The 20,915-nt window shown below is 35.9% G+C and overlaps 1 long non-coding RNA gene and 1 pseudogene across 1 annotated transcript in view; one reads left to right on the top strand and one right to left on the bottom strand.

Annotated features, from left to right (window-relative positions):
* LOC140692050 (uncharacterized) overlaps positions 1 to 20,915 on the top strand; it is a 329,341-nt gene that overhangs the window by 251,595 nt on the left and 56,831 nt on the right. The window contains exon 4 of the long non-coding RNA XR_012067628.1: positions 20,516 to 20,606. This is a non-coding gene — a long non-coding RNA (uncharacterized lncRNA). The remainder of the gene's footprint in view (positions 1 to 20,515; positions 20,607 to 20,915) is intronic.
* LOC116278291 (U1 spliceosomal RNA) lies at positions 5,801 to 5,974 on the bottom strand (annotated as a pseudogene).

Genomic DNA, 20,915 nt, shown 5'->3' with positions numbered 1-20,915 from the left:
GTCCTTCCTGTACTAAAAAAGCTGGATAAGTATGGGCTTCACTGCGTGGGAGACATTCCCACTACTCTGATTTAAACCCCAGGAACTTTTCCCATTCCAAAACACAGGGCTCTCCACCTCCAAAGATTACAGCTACCCCAAGACAACTGTAATTTCTTAGCTGACTGCCTTTCGATGCTTAAGGGATAAGGGAGAAAGTTACGGCAAAGAGAGGCCCTGGATCATTATTAGGTTGACAGTTGTAACTAACGATCCCTCTGGCCAGATGCCAAATTTGGAAAGGACTTGTAAGCACTTTTAAGACTTTGAATCTTATTCTACAACCCCAATAGGTGGTCTTTGAAGAATTTTGAGCACAACCATAACATGATTGATTTTACATTACAATAAAATGTCATTCTAGCTACAGAATAAAGTACTAATTAGAGGTTCTAACTCAAGATGCCATATAGGAATATATTGCTCTCTCCTCTCCTGCTTCAAATGCGTACAAATAACAGAAAAGTTATGTGTTTTACAATCCATAACCGATCCAGAAGGTGAAAAAGAAATAATGAAGAAACTCTAAAAAATGAAAATCAGAGGGGAATGTTTTGCATACCATGAAGAACTAGATTAACTTGGAGAGACTTCTGCTGTGAAATAGCTAGAAATTTTGGATTAAATATTGAACAAAGTCTTAAACGCAGACCAGAGTTACAATAAATTCAGAGAAAACTTCCATAGAATTTTTAAAAACGCATAGGAAAGGAGAGCCACAGGGATGTTAAAAGGTAAAACGAGGCACATTGAAATTTTCAAGAGTTGATTTGAGCATGCAATGAGTCCAGTTGGGCAGCACCAAAAGTGGCTAGCAGTGCTCCACCAATGGGAGCTAAGAGTGAGATTTTTTATAAAGAAGATGGAGAAGCAAAAAGCAAGGAAATTATTTGATTGGCTCTAGCTTAAGTTACCTTATTTGAGAAAGCCTAGTGGGCTGTTTGTGATTGGCTGTTCTGAAGTTTCATTTTCTAGGAGTCACATGTGTTGACTCGAGCTTAGGTTTTGATTTATTTACTTAGGCTACCAAGGCATTAGGGCCACCTCAGTCTGATGGCGTCCTTGTTTAATTACTTTTAACAGTGTTCATTGAGTGCAGAATTTTGATTGCCCTAAAATAATTTGCCGGCTTCATTCACCAAAAGGCTTGGGTTGTAATGGCTATATAGGGATAGAATTCAAAATAAATGCATACCTGAACCCCCTGAAAAAGCTTGTCCAAGAGAAGACTACACCTTCAATGGATTCTTAAGATGAAAGCAAAGTTTGTATTTATCAACTTGGACTTCGGGTGCAAAAACAATGACCCAGGATCAGTTCTGTTACTCCAGTTCAAATGCTCTAATTTGATATTTAACTTGTTCATAATATAAAGAGCTAATTTATTCTCCTTTCTCTTTTCTTGGGAGGAGGGGCTTCAAAATATATTTTATCTTTAAAATTATTAGTAGAGACCTCTCTCTCTTTGGCAGCATTGTTTGCATCAGCATTCTCATTGAACACTATATATGTGCAAATGCTCTGAGCTACCTGTGGGAGATTTATCATATTTCATACCAGTGAAAATACCTCATTGTTATAAACCTGGCTCCACGACAAAGTATAGAGGAAGAAGCTCCAGGGAGATATCTCACCATCCCTGTAAAATTGTAGCATTTTAGAACAGGAAGAATCTTTAGTGATGATCTGATTCAATGATCTGATTCAAATTATTAAATGACAGACTACCAAAGCTAAGAGGCTGACGCCTCTTTTAGGGAATAATTTAGTTCTGTGGAAGGAAAAAAGGACCTTTCTCAAACACCTATTAAAGAATTAAACGTGGACCCAATTACTTGCAGGTGCATTTCATATTACAGCAGACAACTAGTACTCTTTCCTCTAATTCCCATCTCACCAGTCCTTGAAATAGTTGCAGTATGATGACTTCAGTCCTATCAAGAGAAAAGGTAAAGGACAATCAATATTAATTGAAACCAGGCACTGAAAGTAAACCAAGCAATGATGAAATATGTCTACTGTCAGACACGGCTTACTTGCTTACTCCTCTCATTCAATATGTTGTACCTTACTCTTCATTCCATATTATGTGGGAAAAAATCTTCTCCTAGTGTATGCATTGTGTGGATTACGAGTGTGACCAAAATATTCATCTCCAAACAGTCACAAAATCCCTGTATACAAAATCCTAAAATTTTCCACTCTGTCATCACCTTTCCAGAGTCACTTGAGAGGAAAAAAGGGAGATAAATGATGCAGCATATTACAACTTCTCTCCTCCACCTTACTTTTCTATGCTATCACTATACTGTGATTGTCGTATAACTTACATTTCTATACTGTATCAAAACAAAGCATACTTTTTTCTAGGAAAAATTTCATTTGCACTTTTGAGGATAATGACTCCCTCTATGTATGAGTCTAAACATAAATAATTATTTAAACTAAAGAAGTAAATGCACACATGTCCTCTAATCTAGTTCCCTTCCAGTTTTCTCTGTAAACCGATACAGCTTTAGTCAATACTCAAGAACAAACGTGACATATTTAGTAATGCCAAGTCACATGTCCAAAAGGATGGAGAATATGTGTGAGGAGCTGATGAATAATGATTAATGGTGATTATGATGATTAAGAATTAATGATAGGTCCTGGATATTTTGGGGTTCTTACCCCTCCCATGTGTATAACAGATGACAAATACAATGTACAGCTGCATCGCAATGAAATGCCTTTTTCCTTTGTAGAATTAGAGCATGCAATGAGTCCAGTTGGGCAGCACCAAAAGTGGCTAGCTAAAAATCTCACTCTTAGCTCCCTTTCTGATACTGCTTTAATATGCTGGATGTATAAGGCTGCTATACATGCAACTGATCCAATCTGTGGCATTAATGATTAACCCAAATGATGGAAAATGATACTGGTCTAAATAATTTACAGAATCACAGGAGATATTCATGATATGTGGCTAAGTGCTTAAAAAATAACAAAAACATGCCCCAAATTTATTTAAGCCATTGAATTTTACAAGAGAGAAAAATGTTTCTTGTCAGGACTGAACAGGTAGATTATTCCCTTTTCATGTAAGGCATGTATAAAAAGGCAGAAATGCCAATTTTGGGCATTGATGCACTCTTTGAATTAGTTCTGTCAACATCCCTACAGGTGGCACAAGAGAAACAGATTAAGAAATTTGTTGAGAATATGTGGTCATTCCAAAATCCTGTTTTGGCTGTCCTCTTCAGCATCCTTTTAAGCCCCTGGATCCAATTCATTAAATCTTCTTGATTTGGAAAATAATTTTTCTGCATCCTACCATAAGAATTAAAAAGCTATTTTGTAACAAAAGTATCTGTTAAATGTCAAAAATCTGCCATGTGTTTAGCAGAGTTGAAGTGCTCCCATTGGTTCAAGAACAATATGCCAGCTGTAGCTTAGGTGGCTCACAAGATAGGTAATGATCACGTACACATGTTGTTTTTGTTTCCATTCTAGCCTCACTACTGGGATATGTACCAGAAAACAGTCCTAATACAAATTCAGCTCACTTCCTGAAGATTTTTGAAATAACTTACTTTTTTTGATCAAATTCAATTTTTCACATTTGTTGTTGTGCTAACATAATTGTCTCTTAAACGTGTCATGGATTGAGACCATGAATTAATGAATTTTGTCTTGCATACTTTTAAATCCCCAGTACTTACCATGTGGCAAGTATTGTATGCACTAGATAAATGCCTATTGAGTGATGATAATGAATGAGTAAATTATTCTCTTAATACTCCTAGTTCATTTATTTCACTATAAATAATAATAATAGTACATTTTCCAATGTTGTTATTAGTAGTTAATAAAGCACCATGATTATTAGTATCTGCTCAATTGGAATATTAGAATATAAGTAGAACAGTAAAGGCCATTACTTTGAAAATCCCAGCCATCCACCTAATTTAATTTCTCTTTCACTCAGTATTGGTTGTGAATTAAAATCTACATAAACCATGATAGACAATTCAGACAAATCATAATTAAAACTGACCTCCTCTGTCCTTTGTCTATCACGTGATTCTCTTTTTGCAAAAAAAAAAATCACCAAAGCTTTTGTTATCACACTGAAATGTCAAGGACTCCAATGATTATGACTCTTAGAGTAAAGCTTTATCAGAAGTATGTAGCACTTGGAATACTTAAAATAAAAAAATAATAATACCATATTAAATGTTTTGATTTGAGATCTGCCATGTTCTCACATTGTAGCAATTTATTTGATTCTCTACATTTCAGAAACCAAACACGAGAATGGCAGTAACCCCGGTTACTCAACGGAAAACAAAGAAACAAAAAAAGTAGCGCAGCCATGGTTGTAGCAGGCTAAATGAACATGGCATGCTAGAGTAAAGCATCAGCCTTCACCAGTGTGAATCCTATGATCAGCCAGCTGTTTGTGAGACAGTCTGCTGTGCATGAGGAAAGATGGGAGGGAGATGATTAATCCTGTGAAATATCAGGCATGTTTAGGAGGGGAGAACAGAAAAAGAGGATAAAGTGACGAGACTCTACATGACTTGATCCCTGCCTATATTTCCAGTTTAAGCTCTCAGCAACCACCTCACTGTATATGTTCCTATAATAAGGAACTCTTCAGTTTGATCGAATCCTCTTGTCCTTTCTCCATTTTGGACTTTTTCAGACTGTGCTCTTTCTATCTAGAATACTTCTCCCCTCACTGCCACCATTCTCGCTTCCTTGGGTGATTCCTATTCACTTTGTGTAAATCAACTTAGAAATCATTCTGAAAAAGGCTTGCCTGACTCCACTAAACTTGTGTCATATATCCCTTCCATGTTCTCAGATATCAACCCAGAGTTTATCATATTAGGTTGTAATTCAAGATATGATCTCTACCATACTCTGCCTCTTAAGTCTCTGAAGGCAGGAGATACATCCTGTAACCGTATCTCCCTTGTTCATCATTATTTGCCCAATTCCTTGCGCAGCGCCTGTTTCATATAGTAAATGCATCTGTTGATGTAAAGCAAAATTGAATAATGAACAAAGACAGTTATTCATTAAGCATTCATTAACTCCTTAATAGAGAGCCCAAATAACTCAGAAGAAACGAAAGTGAATACTAGGCAAGGGAATAGAAACCAAGACAAAAGTTCAGCTGCAAGGGGTTCAGGAATTCAGAACAGATATTAGGTGGGAGGAGAGTTATATCATGTAACAGCATGGGCAGCAGGATGGGAGAAATCGGTCCTTTTACGTTAAAAAGGGGATCCAGAATATAGTAGCAGATAGAATTCAGGCAAACCTCAGCTTTAGACAGAAAATATTTTGTGCTGTTATTTTCAGGACAGAAACTGATCTTTGATCATAGTTGGAGAGAGAAGAGTGACATTTAGCATTTCCTGTGTGATTAAAAATATTTTTATTTGACCAGTTTTATGGAAATATAATTTACATGTAGAAAAATTCATCCTTTTCAGAGTACAGTTCTGTGAGTTTCAACAAATGTGTGCAGTCACGTAATCATCACCATAACCACAATATAGACCAGTTCCTTCACTCCATCACTGTAGTTATCCCTCACCCTCACTTTCAGCCCCTGGCAACCAATCATTTGTTTTCTGTCCCTAGAGTTGTGCCTTTTCCAGAATGTCATATAAATGGAATAATAAATTGTGTGGCCTTTTGAGCCTGGCTTCCTGTAATTAGCATAATGCATTGGTGATTCATTTCTGGTTTTGTGTGTACATATTAGGGTTTTTTTGTTTTGTTTTGTTTTTAACCCCACAAGTGCAAATTCTGCAGTTAAGTTTGCCACATATGGGAAAATCATAGGAGTCAACACATCCGCAGTGCAATGGGCAAGACTTGCCTTGGGAACACCAACTTTGTGATCATGCTGTCTCCCCTGCCAGGTAATAAGTATTTATTAGCTTATCTTTTATTGCTGAGTGGTATTCCTCTGCTGGATACATCACAAATTGTTTATCCATTCTCTTATTGAAGGCTATTTGCTTTGCTTACAGTTTTTGGCCATTATGAATAAAGCTACCATAAATACTCATGTACACAACTCTTGTGTGGAGATAATTCTTTCTCCCTTCAGGTAAAATAAATATTTGACTTTAGCAAAAGTGCCAGACTGTTTTCCAAAGTTGCTGTAATATTTTGTATTTCAAGCAACAGTTTATGAGAACTCCAGTTAGTCAACATCCTTGCCAGCCCTTGAGATTGTCAGGTTGTTTATCTGAGTGCTCTATTTTGTTTTGCATTTTATTTTTGTTTGTGCTTTTCTAATCAGTGTGTAGTGATATCTCATGGTAGTGTAATGATACTGATTATTTCCTTTACTTGTGTTCAGTGTTAGACATACCTTTTCCTCATTGAAGTGTTTGTTTAAATCTTATCCATTTGTACTTGGAATATTTGTTTCCTTATTATTATTTATTGAACTTTGAGATTCTTATATATATCTGACATACAAGTCCTTTACCAGATACATGCTTTGCAAGCATTTACCCCAGTCTGATTTCCCCTTTCATTGTGTAAACAACTTCTTTAGCAGAAATTTTACACATTTATAATGTCCAACATAAATTTATTATGGCCAAGTTTTGATGTTGTATTTAAGAAATGTTACCTCCCTCAGGTTCACAAAGATGTTTTCCTCAAGGAGTTCTATGGTTTCAGGTTTACATTTAGGTCTGTGATTCAGGTTGATTTAATTGTGTATATTACATGAGATGTGAGTGATACTCATGTTTTCTAATGGATATCTAATTGTTGCAGGATCACTTGTTGAAAATACTGTTTTTCCCCCATTGAATTACCTTTCTTAAAAATCAATCGGCTTCTCTCTCACCACTCCTTTCCAAAATGATACTGGAAGTCATTGCTAGTGCAGTAAGGTAAGAAAGTAAATTAAAGGTATACGGATTGGGAAGGGACTAATAAAACTGTCTTTGTTTGCAGATGACATGATCATCTGTATAGAAAATCTGAAAGAATTGACAAAAAAAGGTCCTGAAATCAGTAAGTGGTTACAGCAAGGTTGTAGGTTGTACGAGGTTAATATACAAAAATCAATAACTTTCATACATACCAGCAGTATACAAATGAAACTTGAAATGAAAAACACCATACCATTTGCATTAGCACCCCCCCCACCAAAATCTAACAGAATATGTACAAGATGTATATGAGGGAAACTACAAAACCCTTGTGGATAAAAATCAAAGAACTAAATAAATGGAGAGATAGTCCATGTTCATGTATAGGAAGACTCAGTGTTGTCAAGATATTAGTTCTCCACAACTCGATCTATAGATTCAGTATAATCCCAATCAGAATCCCAGCAAATTGTTTTATAAGTATAGGTAAAATGATTCTAATGTTTATCTGGAAAGGTAAAAGACCCAGAATAGGCAAATCAATATTGCAGGAGAAGAACAAACTTGGAAGACTGGCACCACCCTACTTCATACTTACTATAAAGCTACAATAATCAAGACAGTGTGTTATTGGTGAAAGAATAGACAAATAGATCAATAGAACTGAATAGAGAGCCCAGAAATAGACCCCCCTACAAACATATTCAACTGATCTTTGACAAAGGAGCTAAAGCAATACATTGGAGCAAAGATTGTGCTGAAACAACTGGACATTCACATGCAAAAAAATGAATCTAGACACAGATTATATACTCTTAACAAAAATGAACTCAAAATGGATCATAAACCTAAATGTAAAGTGCAAAATGAAAAATTAAAAGATGACACAGGAGAAAAACTGTGACCTTGGATATGGTGATGACATTTTAGATATAGCACTAAAGACAAAATCTATGAAAGAAATAATTGATAAGCTGGACTTCATTAAAATAAAAACTTACACCCTGAGAAAGATAAGGTCAAGAGAATGAGAAAGCAATCCACGAACGGGGGAAAATATTTGCAAAAGATCCATGTGATAAAGGACTATTATCCCAAATATACAAAGAAATCTTAAAACTCAACAGAAAAAGAAATGAATAAAACGTGGGTCAAAGGCCTTTACAGACTCCTCACAAAACAAGATAAATAGCTGAGAGATAAACATGTGAAATAATGCTCCACATTATGTGTCATCAGGGAAATGCAAATTAAAACAGTAATGAGAGACCACTACACACCAATTAGAATGGCCAAAATCCAGAACACTGACAAGAAGCACTGGTTAGTATGCTGGTGAGGATGTGGTGCAACCAGAGCTCTCATACATCACTGTAGAGAATGCAAAATGATACAGTCACTTTGGAAGACAGTTTGGCAATTTCTTAAAAAGTCTAAGCATACTCTTATCACACAATCCAGCAGTTGTGCTCCTTGATATTCACTCAAAGGAGCTGAAAATTTATGTCCACGTAAAAGCCTGCACATGGGTATTTATAGCAGTTGTATTCATAATTATCAAACCTTGGAAGCCACCAAGGTGTCCTTCAGTAAGTGAATGGTTAAAGATACTGTGGTACATTTAAACAATGGAATATTATTATCCAGTGCTAAAAAGAAATGAGCTAGTGAGCCATGAAAAGATGTGAAGGAAGCTTTAATGTAGTTTATATGTGAAAGGAGCCAATCTGAGAAGTCTGTTGTATGATTCCAACTGTATGTTATTCTCAAAAAGGCAGAACTATGGAGACAATAAAAAGACAAGTGAGTGCCAGGGACAAGGGGAAAAAGGAAGGAATTAATAAGCAAAGTATAGAGGGTTTTTAGGGCAGTGAAAACACTCTGTGTGATACCATACCGATGAATACATTATGTATTACTCCAAACCCATAGAATGTACTACTTCAAGAGTGAAGCCTAAGGTAAACTCTGGACTTTGGGTGATTATGCTATGTCAATGCAGGTACATCCTTGGTTACAAATGTACTGCTTTGGTGCGTGATGATGATAATGAGGGAGGCTATGCATGTGTAGGAGAAGAGAGTATATGGGAACGCTCTGTACTTTCTTCTCGATTTTATTATGAATCTAAAAACTCCTCTGAAACAATTCTTTGAAAAAAATCAATTGACCAGCTACACGCGGGTCTATATTAGGACTCTGTATTCTGTGCCATGGATTTATGTTTCTGTCCTCTCTCTAATACCACATTTTCTTCATTAGTGTAACTTTGCAATAATTATTGAAATTAAGTAAAGATTATCTTCTGACTCAATTCTTTTTCAAAAATACCATTTTGCTCTTCTAATTCCTTTGCAATTTCACATACATTTTTAGAATCAATTTGTTGATTTTTAGAAAAATTCGTGCTGTGACTTTGATTCTTGCTGAGTTAGTTGAATCTATAAATCAGTTTTGTTAGAGTTGCCATCTTAGCAATACTGAATCTTCCAATCCATGAGCACAATCTCTCTCTCTCAACTTGTTAAGGTCTTCTTTGATTACCATTGTCAGTGTTTTATATTTTCTAGCATACAGATCTTGTATATATTTTGTCAGATTTGTATCTAAGCGTTTCATGGTTCTGATACAAATTTAAATGCTAATTTTTTATAAACTTAAAAAAATTTGAAATAGAATTAGATCAAAACAAATTTTTCAAAGTACAAAATTCCTCTGTACCCCTCACCCTGTTTCCCCCATTGTTAACAACTAAGGAACGAACATTGTTATCTTATTATTAAAAAAATTCACACTCTATTAGTATTTCATTAACATCTTTCTTCTGTTCCTGGATTCTATCCAGGATATCCCATTACATTTAGCTGTCATATCTCCTTAGACCCTTCTGGTCTGAGACAGTTTGTCATATTTCCTTCTTTTTGGTGGTCTTGACAGTTTTGAAGAGTATTAGTCAGATATTTTTAGACTTTTTTTCAGCTGAGATTTGTCTTTTTCTTATGATTAGACTGTCAAATATATACAATGTGTGTATGTATATGTTTGTGTAATGTATACATGTATTTTTATAATTTATAAGTATATGAAATATGTATATATTTATAGTCTTAGTATAAACATATGAAATATGTAAAATGACACTGGTGACCGATGACTCCGGTTGAGCTCAAACAAAGCTTAGCAAACTTACCACGTCCTTCTGCCAGCACAACCAATTATTCAGAGTTGGCAAATGAGATCATCCCTATGTTCCCCAATGAAGTAGTGGGTTTTTCTTCACTGTCAGCTGGCTAGGAAGCCCCTGCTAGAACAGTAGCCATTACCCTGCCAGATGGGGACCCATCAACTATCTCAGAGGCATCAGACCTCTTATTCTCACATTAGTCTTCTAAGGAAGGTCACCACCCCAGAATCTAAAGTGATTTTCTACATGTGATGTGATTGGACATGTTTCTCACTATGAAAAACAAACAAAAAGAACGGGAAAAAAACACCCAACTGCTCAAAATACAACCTTTTGTCAGACACTTCACAACCTATTCTCTCCTAAAAATTACTCCTGACTCTGCAAAGAACAACTAAGGAGATCAGGAAGTTTCCAACCATCAGCAAAGCCATCACATGCTGCTCCAAGAGAAAGTTCCCCAGACAGTAACTTCGTTAACCTTAGTGGCTCCCCTTTTGTGTGGGGCAGTTCCCTCGGACACTGTGCTGTTCTTCTTGGTTATATCCTGAATACAGGAGGAATTTCATGACTCCATTTGGGAGTCATCTCCTGGAAATGGATTCTCTCCTTCCCCAGATTCTCAGTCTTTTTTAATCACTAGATTCAAAGAGTGCTTCTGCATAGGGATTGAAGAGTGGGGTGTAGGCTGGCCAACCCTCAGTCAAGTGTTCTGTTGTCCCTAGTTTATCATTGTTTCACTGCTCAATTACTCGTTTTTGTTTTTCTACACAGAATCAAGAACAGCCTTCTATAGGACATTTTCCCTTGTGTGTTGTTCTCTGGTTTTGCCCAGTTTTTGCTCACCAGTATTTGAGGTGGGCAGGCAGGCATTTCTCACCAATGTTCCTAGGGACAGGAAGATACTTTGGAACATCGCTGTGATTTACTTAGTCCTATTTTGGCTTAATTTTTATACAAGATATTAATAATATTAACATTGCCATTAGATTGAATATTGTTGTAATTACTGTTCATCTCAATAGCAGTAGTAGTAGTACTAAGAGTCGTAGCATCACTAATTATGATCCCTTGGTGGAAACTCAGTAGACAGGATTAGTAGACTGACCTTGCTTTTAATGATCTAAATAATCAAATATGATAGAAAACTAAAATATCTAGTTTACTTTTATATTCCATAGTTCCTAGGATCTTTTCAGAGGTATTTCCTGAGCCAGCTGGGAAAGATGAGAAACCATTAAAGGACAATCCCACACTTGTTCACTCTTTCCCACATTCTGTTTACCAAGCTGAGGGTGCTGCCTGCCACTACTGGGCACACATCGACCTAAAAAAAAAAGTTTTCTCTGTTTGTTTTGGCCCTTAAACTGCCAGGTGAGACAAACCTGGTCAATTATGTGTGTTAATACTTGACTTGTCCTTCCAAGACTCCACCCATGAGATACATTAATGTTCCTTATTAGAAGAAATATCTTCAGCAGCTCTCCTGCATGAAGTAAAATTTACCCGTAGTCTATATATTAGATACCAGCTACTATATACAAAACAGATAAACAACAAGGTCCTACTGTATAGCACAGGGAACTATATTCAATACTTTGTAATAACCTATAATGAAAAAGAATATATATGTGTAACTGAATCACTATGCTGTACACCAGAAACTAACACAACATTGTAAATCAACTATCCCTCAAGTGAAAAAATAAAAATAAAAAAGCATATTAAACTATGAGATACGGGAGGTTTTGTTTACATGTTTCCTCCTTGAAAAAAATCCTCGTATAGGCCAACTTTTCAATTAATTATTTTGAGCTTAAGTCCTAAATCATTAAATCTCTGAATACATAGGACAGTTAGAGAATAAATTAACAAGTGTGATACTTAATTCAATTGGTACTTGAAGTGTGATACTTAATGCAGTTAATTTAATTCAATCGTGAAGTTGCTATTTTATGGATTAAATAAAATAGGCATACTGGTAGACTGTTTATAGCCACAGGTTTATATGCATTTTACACGTAACAGGAAAATGAACTAAAGAGCATGGCTTTAGCATGGAGGGTATTTCTTACTTCGACAGTCTTCTGTCAGCTGTGGGCAGTGGATGTAAAACAGCAAGTCCTGACTTGCATTCTATACAGTTCCTTGCACAGTTACTCCCAGGTTTCTAGTTTAAGTATCCGAATGGAGTATGGCTATGTTTAACAATATGGTTAATTCTGGGTTAAAGTGTTGGGAATCCCTTTTGAACATGGTGAATTAAGCTATTATCTCCTTTCCAGTCTCACTGTTTTCTCTTTCTGAACCCTCTTTTAAATAGGTGTTAGAACTTTTAAGTCAATTTTCTTTATCTTTCAAATTCTCTTTGAAAAAAATTTTTTTCTTTTGCTTTACAGTGACATTTTGAGGGAAAATTCATTCCTTGGGTATAATTTCTAGCTCTCTAATATGCTTTTCCACTTTGTCCATTCTACTCTTTAACTTACCCATCATCTGTAATTATTTCTTATACATAACAATGCAATGTTTTAAAAGAACTTCCTGTTCCTATTCCATGCATGTAATACTCATATTAGCTACACTTATATTTCCTGCACTTGTAGTTGCATTAACAATTTGTCTCTGTAACTTCTGTTTGTTGAGTCACTATTATTTCATTCACGGTACTGACTTTAATTAAATGTTTGGTGACCTTTAAACAGAATAGTTCTGTGTGTGCTAGTGCAAAAAAGAAGTCAGAATGGGTTAAAGCTTGAATAAGAAGTAAGGGAATGGAGACACAGTGATTACCCAATAATTTTAGAAGATTGTCTTTAAAGGATAGAAAAAAAGGAGGAACACAATAGTTTGAGAGGACAAGGTATTAAGAGAGAGGTTTGTTTGAATGTTTGTGTGTTTTGATTTTCCTATTTTATATTATTGTTTAGAAGGAAAGATACCAGCTCACGCTCCTTTGCAGTGTGACCTGCTTATGCCCCTTCCATAGGCAGAATCTATTTCACTTACTCTTGGATCTGGACTCTGCAGTAGAATGTGGAAGAAGAGATGACGTATAATTTGTAGTATTAGACATTAAGTAACCACATCTGTACATCTGTAACCACAGCCCTTTTTAGAGAGCTTCCACATCTAGGACCACGTGCCACCATGATGGGCCCCAAGCTCCACAAAGATAGAAGCTCCTTTGTTCGGGACCTTGCCCTATGTATTCTTTATCTGTCTGTCAGGACATTTCCTTTAATATCCTTTTGTAATAAATCTGTAGTCTACTGAGAAAAGAAAGGAAGGAAGAAAGGGAGCTAGGAAATAAGGGAGGAAGGAAGGAAGGAAGGAAATCTGTAACTACAAACTTGTACCTCTTAGAATGGTCCCTCCTGAAGAGACAAAAAACAAAACAAAACAAAACAAAACAAAAATACAGCTACACTAAGGCAAACATGTTGTGAGGAAGCTCAAACAAGCCACATGAAGGGAGAGAGGGAAGCCACATGGAGGAATATGAAGATGCCAGACATGTGAGTGAAACATTTATGTACTTCCAGCCCTGCCCCATCACGAGTTGATTGCAGCTGATTTACTGGAGTAGAACCGCCTAGCTGAGCTCTGAATTCTTGACCTACAATTTCCTGAGCAAATGGTTGTTTAAACTTCTAGTTTTGGCGTGCAACAAAAGAAAACTAAAACAGTGAGAGTGTCTCTGTAACCAGCCACCCTTTTCTTCCTAAGCACAAATAATTTTAATGGTTAGTATTCCTATAGAGTTTTTCTTTTTAAATTAACTTCAACATATACAGAACATTTATAAAGATTAAAATAACAAATACATATATTAATTACCTAATTTAAGAAACAAAACATTATAAAAGGTAATAACAACCCCTGTACATCCCTGTATAACCATACAGGGTTATGAAGTAACCCTCCCTCCCTCCCTCCCCTGATGAAGTAACCACTATCTTGCAATGTTGTTTATTGTTTTTAGTGTCCTCTGCCTCATTTTATTGTGCTTCACTTTATTGTGCTTCGCAGATACTGCATTTTTTTTTTCCTAATTGAAGATTTGTGGCAATCCTGTGTTAAGCAAGTCTGTTGGTGCTATTTTTCCTACAGCATTTGCCCACTTCATGTCTGTGTCCCATTTTGGCAATTTTCCCAATATTTCAAACTTTTTCCATTAGTATTATATTTGTTACGGTGATCTGTGATCAGTGATCTTTGATGTTACTACTACAACTCCCTGAAGGCTCAGATGATGCATCTGTGACCAATAATGTATATTTTAATTAATGTATGTACATTATTTTTTTAGATGTAATTCTATTGTCCACTTAATAGACTGCAGTATAGTGCAAACATAACTTTTATATGCACAAGGAAACCAAAAATTTCATGTGACTCACTTTATTGTGGTGGTCTGAAACTAAACTTGCAATCTCTCTGAGGCATGCCTGTATTTCTACTACACATATATTTTTTCTTAAGCACTATAGGCTATTCTTATGAAAATTTAATCTTCATACAAATGGAATTTTACTGCATTATCCATCGGCAAACTGTCATCTTTTTATAAATTGAAGTATAGTTGATTTACAATGTTGCATTCATTCCTGGTGTACAGCATAGTGATTCAGTTATATATATATATTCTTTATCATTATGTATTTTTTATGTTAATATGTAAAGGTTTATTCATTTTTTAAACATTTTTTATTGATTTATAATCATTTTACAATGTTGTGTCAAATTCCAGTGTACAGCACAATTTTTCAGTTATACATGAACATATATATATTCATTGTCACATTGTTTTCTCTGTGAGCTACCATATGATCTTGTTTATATTTCCCTGTGCTATACAGTATAATCTTGTTTATCTATCCTACAATTTTGAAATCCCATCTATCCCTTCCCACCCTCCGCCCCCTTGGCAACCACAAGTTTGTATTCTATGTCTATGAGTCTGTTTTTGTTCTGTATTTATGCTTTGTTTGTTTTTGTTTGGTTTTTTTTTTAGATTCCACATATAAGCAATCTCATATGGTATTTTTCTTTCTCTTTCTGGCTTACTTCACTTAGAATGACATTCTCCAGGAACATCCATGTTGCTGCAAATGGTGTCATGTTGTTGGTTTTTATGGCTGAGTAGTATTCCATCGTATAAATATACCACCTCTTCTTTATCCAGTCATCTGTCGATGGGCATTTAGGCTGTCTCCATGTCTTGGCTATTGTAAATAGTGCTGCTATGAACATTGGGGTGCAGGTGTCATCCTGAAGTAGGGTTCCTTCTGGATATATTATAAGGTATTGAATATAGTTATATATGCTATACCGTAGGACCTTGTCTATCTACTTTATATATAGCAGTTTGTAACTGTTAAATCTGAACTCTTAATTTATCCCTCCCCCTGCCTTTCCCCTTTGGTAACCATGAGTTTGTTTTCTATGTCTGTGAATCTATTTCCTGTTTGTGAATAAGTTCATTTGTATCATTTTTTAGATTCCAAATGTAAGTGATACCATATGATATTTGTCTTTCTCTGACTTATATCACTTAGTATGATAATCTCTAGGTCCATCCATGTTGCTGCAAATGGCATTATTTTATTATTTTTTATGGCTGAGTAGTATTCCATTGTATAAATATACCACAGCTTCTTCATCCAGTCATCTGTTGATGAACATTTAGGTTGCTTCCATGTCTTGGCTATTGTAAACAGTGCTGCTATGAACATTGGGGTGCAGGTGTCTTTTGGAATTAGAGTTTTCTCTGGATATATGCCCAGGAGTGAGATTGCTGTATCATATGGTAGTTCTATTTTTAGTTTTTTAAAGAATCTCCATACTGTTTTCCATATGGGCTGTACCAAATTACATTCCCACCAACAGTGTAGGAGGGTTCCCTTTTCTCCTCACGTTCTCTAGCACTTATCAGCAAACTGTCATTTTTTTCCTGCAGTATTAGTTTTTAATGATTTATCTAGATTGATACAAGTTACTCTATCTAAATCATTTCATTTGTTCTGAGTTGTTTCCTGTTGTTTGTCTTTCTGAGAGCCACAAGTCATTCCTCTTCCTCCTTTTCTGGCTCCTTTTTATTTTTAAAATTCAAAACCAAAAGCACAAATAAAAATTTCAAACCTACTTATTTACTTCCCATGCCAGCATATTCACCTCCTGGTTATTATTCTTTAAATCAGAGGATTACTTTTTCTGCCCTGCCTACCTCTTTGTCCTTTGATGCAATTCTGATATTTCATCTAACATTGCTGACTTTTACGATTTCTCTGTAGCTTAGTCTTTTTCCACAGGACATAATTCTAAAGAACACAATTAAACAGAACACAAGAGGGTTTTAAAGTAGAGATAAAAAGTTATTTCTCTACAGTAATGGTGGAGTAGATTTATACATGTTGCCTTATTGGTAGTTCCCAACCCACCACCAGAAATCAACAGCAAAAGACCTGCACACTAGCAGTCTGAATTGTTGCCTGGAGTGCTGCATTTATAAATATGTAACGGAAAAGAAAAAAACAATCAAAGTCCAAATTAGGTTTCACATTTGCCTTGATAACACCCTCTTCATACGGAAAGCAGCACCTCAGCTACAGATTCTACCAATTTAGGTTCTTTGCAGTAGGAAAAATATCTAGGTGGAGGAAGCATTTCTTGCCTCCAAATATTTTACCCTTGTCTCACATTATTTCAGGAAGAATATTCTCTAAACCTCCATACAAACTCTAATAGTAATATTTTGTGTAACTGAATTCCAGACATCATTTGAATAGTCCTTCTTTTGCGTCATCTAAAGTTTAAATCAGATTCTTAAACAGAGTTGCAGAGCAAAGCTCAGGATTTTCAAAGATTTATATTCATACGAGAGCAGTGTGTTCAATTCTTGATGATCGTTAGTTTGAAACTAATAGTAACTCCACTCCAAACTTGAGGAATGAAAGGAGACAGTTGAATGTTTAAGTATCTAGCATGTGAATCTCCTTTACCTCATTATTTATAATTTGTTTTTGTTTTGATCTTATAGTCCTTTTCCTCAGTTTTCTTCAATTTGTGATTGCAACCCAAACTAAATCATAATTACTAAAATTTATTAAACTGTATTAAGCCCTTACCATATGCCAAGTATTTTGTTCATTGCTTTACACATTTTATTGAATTCTGTCAATCTATTTATGAATCAGTAATGCTCCATTTTACATATGAGGAAACTGAGGTGTATAAAGATTTTCAGACACATTATTTATAAGACAATCTATCATTGGGTTTATTCAGACATTTGAAACAAAGTAAAACTGAGAACACACACATAACAGTTAAAAACATTATCTAGTCATTACACAGTTAAAAATCAACAGAAATATAGAGAGACATAGTGAATTAATTACATGGAAACTCTCTTTAAATAAGTCTGTTCAATCCTGAAACCAATATCAAATTGAGACTAAGCTATCTTCTAATTAAAATATTTTAACTAAAATATCTTTGTTTAACAAAAATATCTTTCTTCATACCTTATTTAATTCTCTATATGAATTGTAGGAAACTGTAATAAAAAAAAAGTCCTCTGCATACTTTATAGACTTTTAGAATGGTATTTTTGTTTCCTGGCATTGGAGTTAAATTGACATGAGACAGATTAACAGGAGAAAACCGAACATAAGTTTAATAACATGTAGACATGAAAAACTGAGTCACTCACCAAAATGGCTGAAATCATCACCTTAAATATCATCTTCAGATAAAAACAAAAGAGGATTGTTGGGGTTTGTGGTTTGGGATTTCAAAGTTGGGGAAGACAATTCACAGGGAAATGGAAAAGCAAATGTTTGGTAAATAACATTTACTTGGCCATACAGATAAATTGGCTATTTGGTGGGAAGCTTTTCAAAAGGGGGATTCAAATGAGATTTTCCTTTCTTTCTTTGGGTCCATCACTTCTAGAGCCTCAGAGATCTCCTATGAGCCTTCTGCAACAAGCCTAATAGACCTGTGGGGTGGCAAGTGGTCTTAGTAGTCAGTACCGGAAGTGACATATATCACGTCTGTTCACATTCTGTAAGCCTCAGTCATGTGGCTCAACCATGTGACTCAAGCTTAACTCCAGGGGTTTGTGGAAAAAGAGAACTTGGATTATTTTTGAATGGCTTGGCAAGCTCTACCACATTTTTTTTTTCTTTCAATCCAGCCCAGTACCTGACAGATACTTGCTATTAATGAATGTTTGTTAATCTCTTAGTTTGTATTAAAAAGAACTTGAGCAAAGTAAACATACTTCTATAGCCACAGAATACATGTTTTTGCTTTGTGCAGAGTTAATCTTGATTCAAAATTAATTGTGTATATTCTGTTAAGCCACTGGATGCACTATATCCTTTAATCCTTATAATAATAACCCTTTATTTTGTCCATTTTTCTCACAAGGAAAACAAGGATCCTCAAGATTAAATTACTTGCCCCAAATCATATAAAGAAGGCAGTCTGATTTCACTGAGCTTTGTTATTTGGTGGAGATTTTGATCATTTTCAGTTTTTAAATATTATTTTAGGTATGCAGTGTTAGGTATGCGGTGTTATTATTTAGGTATGCAGGAAAAAGAGCTTTGTGATTTAAGTAAGAAATATATATTTAGTCTTCACTCCTGTTTCTGACAGGGAGTGCCTAAAACCCTTGGAATTTCCTGTGTGGTGAGAACAACTGAGATGTTTTTGTTATGTTAATGAGGTGACTTTTGGACCTAAGGATGGGGGCTGGTTGCCAGGGGAACCAACTAAATGATTAGAAAGTTGAAACTTTCAGCCCCTCCACCCCACCTCTGGGGAGGGGGAAGGAGGGCTAGAGGTAGAATTAATTGCCCATGGCCAATGGTTTAATCAGTGATCCGTCCACCAAAACACAAAAAAACTGGGTTTGGAGAGTTTTCTGATTGGTGAGCCTGTAGAGATGGGGGAAGTGGCTCACTGGAGAGGGCACGGAACCTCTGTGCCCTGTCCCCATCCCTTGCCCTATGCATCTCTTCCATCTGGATGTTCCTGAATTAAATTCTTTTATAATAAACTGGTGATCTAGTAAGTAAAATGTTTCTCTGAATTCTCTGAGCTGCTCTTGCAAATTAATCGAACCACATGAAGGGGGTCTTAGATACCTCTGATTAATAGCCAGTGGGTCAGGAGTACGGGTAAAACCTGGCCTTGTGACTGGTGTTGGAAGTTAACAGTGCTGGTGGTGGGGAGGGCAGGGTAGAGTTGCAGTGCCCTGTGGGACTGAACCCATAACCTGTGGAATCGATGTTACTGCTGGGTAGGTAGTGTCAGGAATGAGTTGAATTGTTGGGATCCCACTGGTGTCCCAAGAATTGCTTCTTGTTGTGGATAACCCTCTCTGACATTGCAATTAGTAGCAGAACCAAGTTAAGCTTTTATTCTCTTAGGTGGAGACCATGTTAAGACAGGAAAAGAGAAAGATTTGGAGCTGGTTGAATAACGGCCTTGTACTCTAAGGCAGGTATAGAAGCAAACTCGATGGCGTTGACTTTAAATATGCTTACTAATACTCTGCATTTTTTTGAAATAGGCTAGATGGTGTTTCATCACCCTAGCTGCTGGCTTAGCTGTTAATATAGGGTATTCTGTCAGTCATGTTAAAAGTAGTGCACCAAAATGTTAAAATGGAAGATAGTGTTCTGAATTTTCTTCATTAAATAATCTCATGTCCATACCTAAGAGAGAACATTTTTCATATAGCCTCTCTCCACTACTGGGACACACTAAATACCCTTAATCAGATCCTGGGGGTTAGTATCATAACATTGAGGTACAAGACTGGTCTACTAAGCACAATTTATGAGATTGTTATGTCTTCTTGGAGAATTGCCTCCTGTATCATAATGTGATGGTCTTCTTCAATCCATTAATTTTTTTTGCTCTGAAGTCTCCTTTATCTGAAGTTAATACACCTCTTCTAGCTTTCTTTTGGTTAGTGTCAGCATGGTGCATATTACTCCATTTTTTACTTTTAATCTGTCTGTGTCTTTACATTTACAGTAACTGTCCTGTGAACAATATTCTTGTATTCTTACCCACTCAGATAGTCTCCATCTTTTAATTGGTGTATTTAGACCATTCATATTTAAATTAATTATTGATATAGTTGGATTAATAGCAACTACATTTTAACTGTGTTTTTCACTTTTTGCCATGCTTTGTACTTATTTTGTTGAAAGACATGAGGTGTTGTGTAAAAGGAACTGAGGTAAATAGGTCTTTTATGTGAGGTTTTAAGTTTATCTGGCTATGTGTTAGGCTGTGTTTATTGTTTACCATAGTGTTGGTATCAGAGGCTAAAGTGTCCTGGTTTTGTCTCCCCTATTCTATTTAGGTTTTCCTAAAGAGTCGAAAGGAGCCTGAGCCTTGGAATTCTTTTCAGCTGCAATGCCCTTCTATCATTCAGGAGCCCTGCTGATGTAGAGGTAAGTAAGGGACAGAGGGGAAGTGTTCTGTAGTCCTAGGATTAGGTCTCAATGTTTTAGTGGGCCTGTGGCCCTGGACTGTTACCTTCACAAATGCTTCTCAGCTTTTTCATACATTATAGGATGGCTAGAATGGACTGGATTTGGGTTTTTTCCTTCCCCAGCCATGGAAGGCTAGAAGGGCCTGGAGTTGGATATTTCTCTTCCCCAGCCTGAACTGGACTCTGTTAAGGCCCACATTGGTTAGGCTCTGGTAAAAATAATTTTCCTTGAGGGCGGTCTTTTATTAATGAGAACAGACCCTATAGG

The sequence above is a fragment of the Vicugna pacos genome, chromosome X, assembly GCF_048564905.1.
Source record: "Vicugna pacos chromosome X, VicPac4, whole genome shotgun sequence".
NCBI lineage: Eukaryota > Metazoa > Chordata > Mammalia > Artiodactyla > Camelidae > Vicugna > Vicugna pacos.
This window is presented reverse-complemented; position numbering and strand designations above follow the sequence as displayed.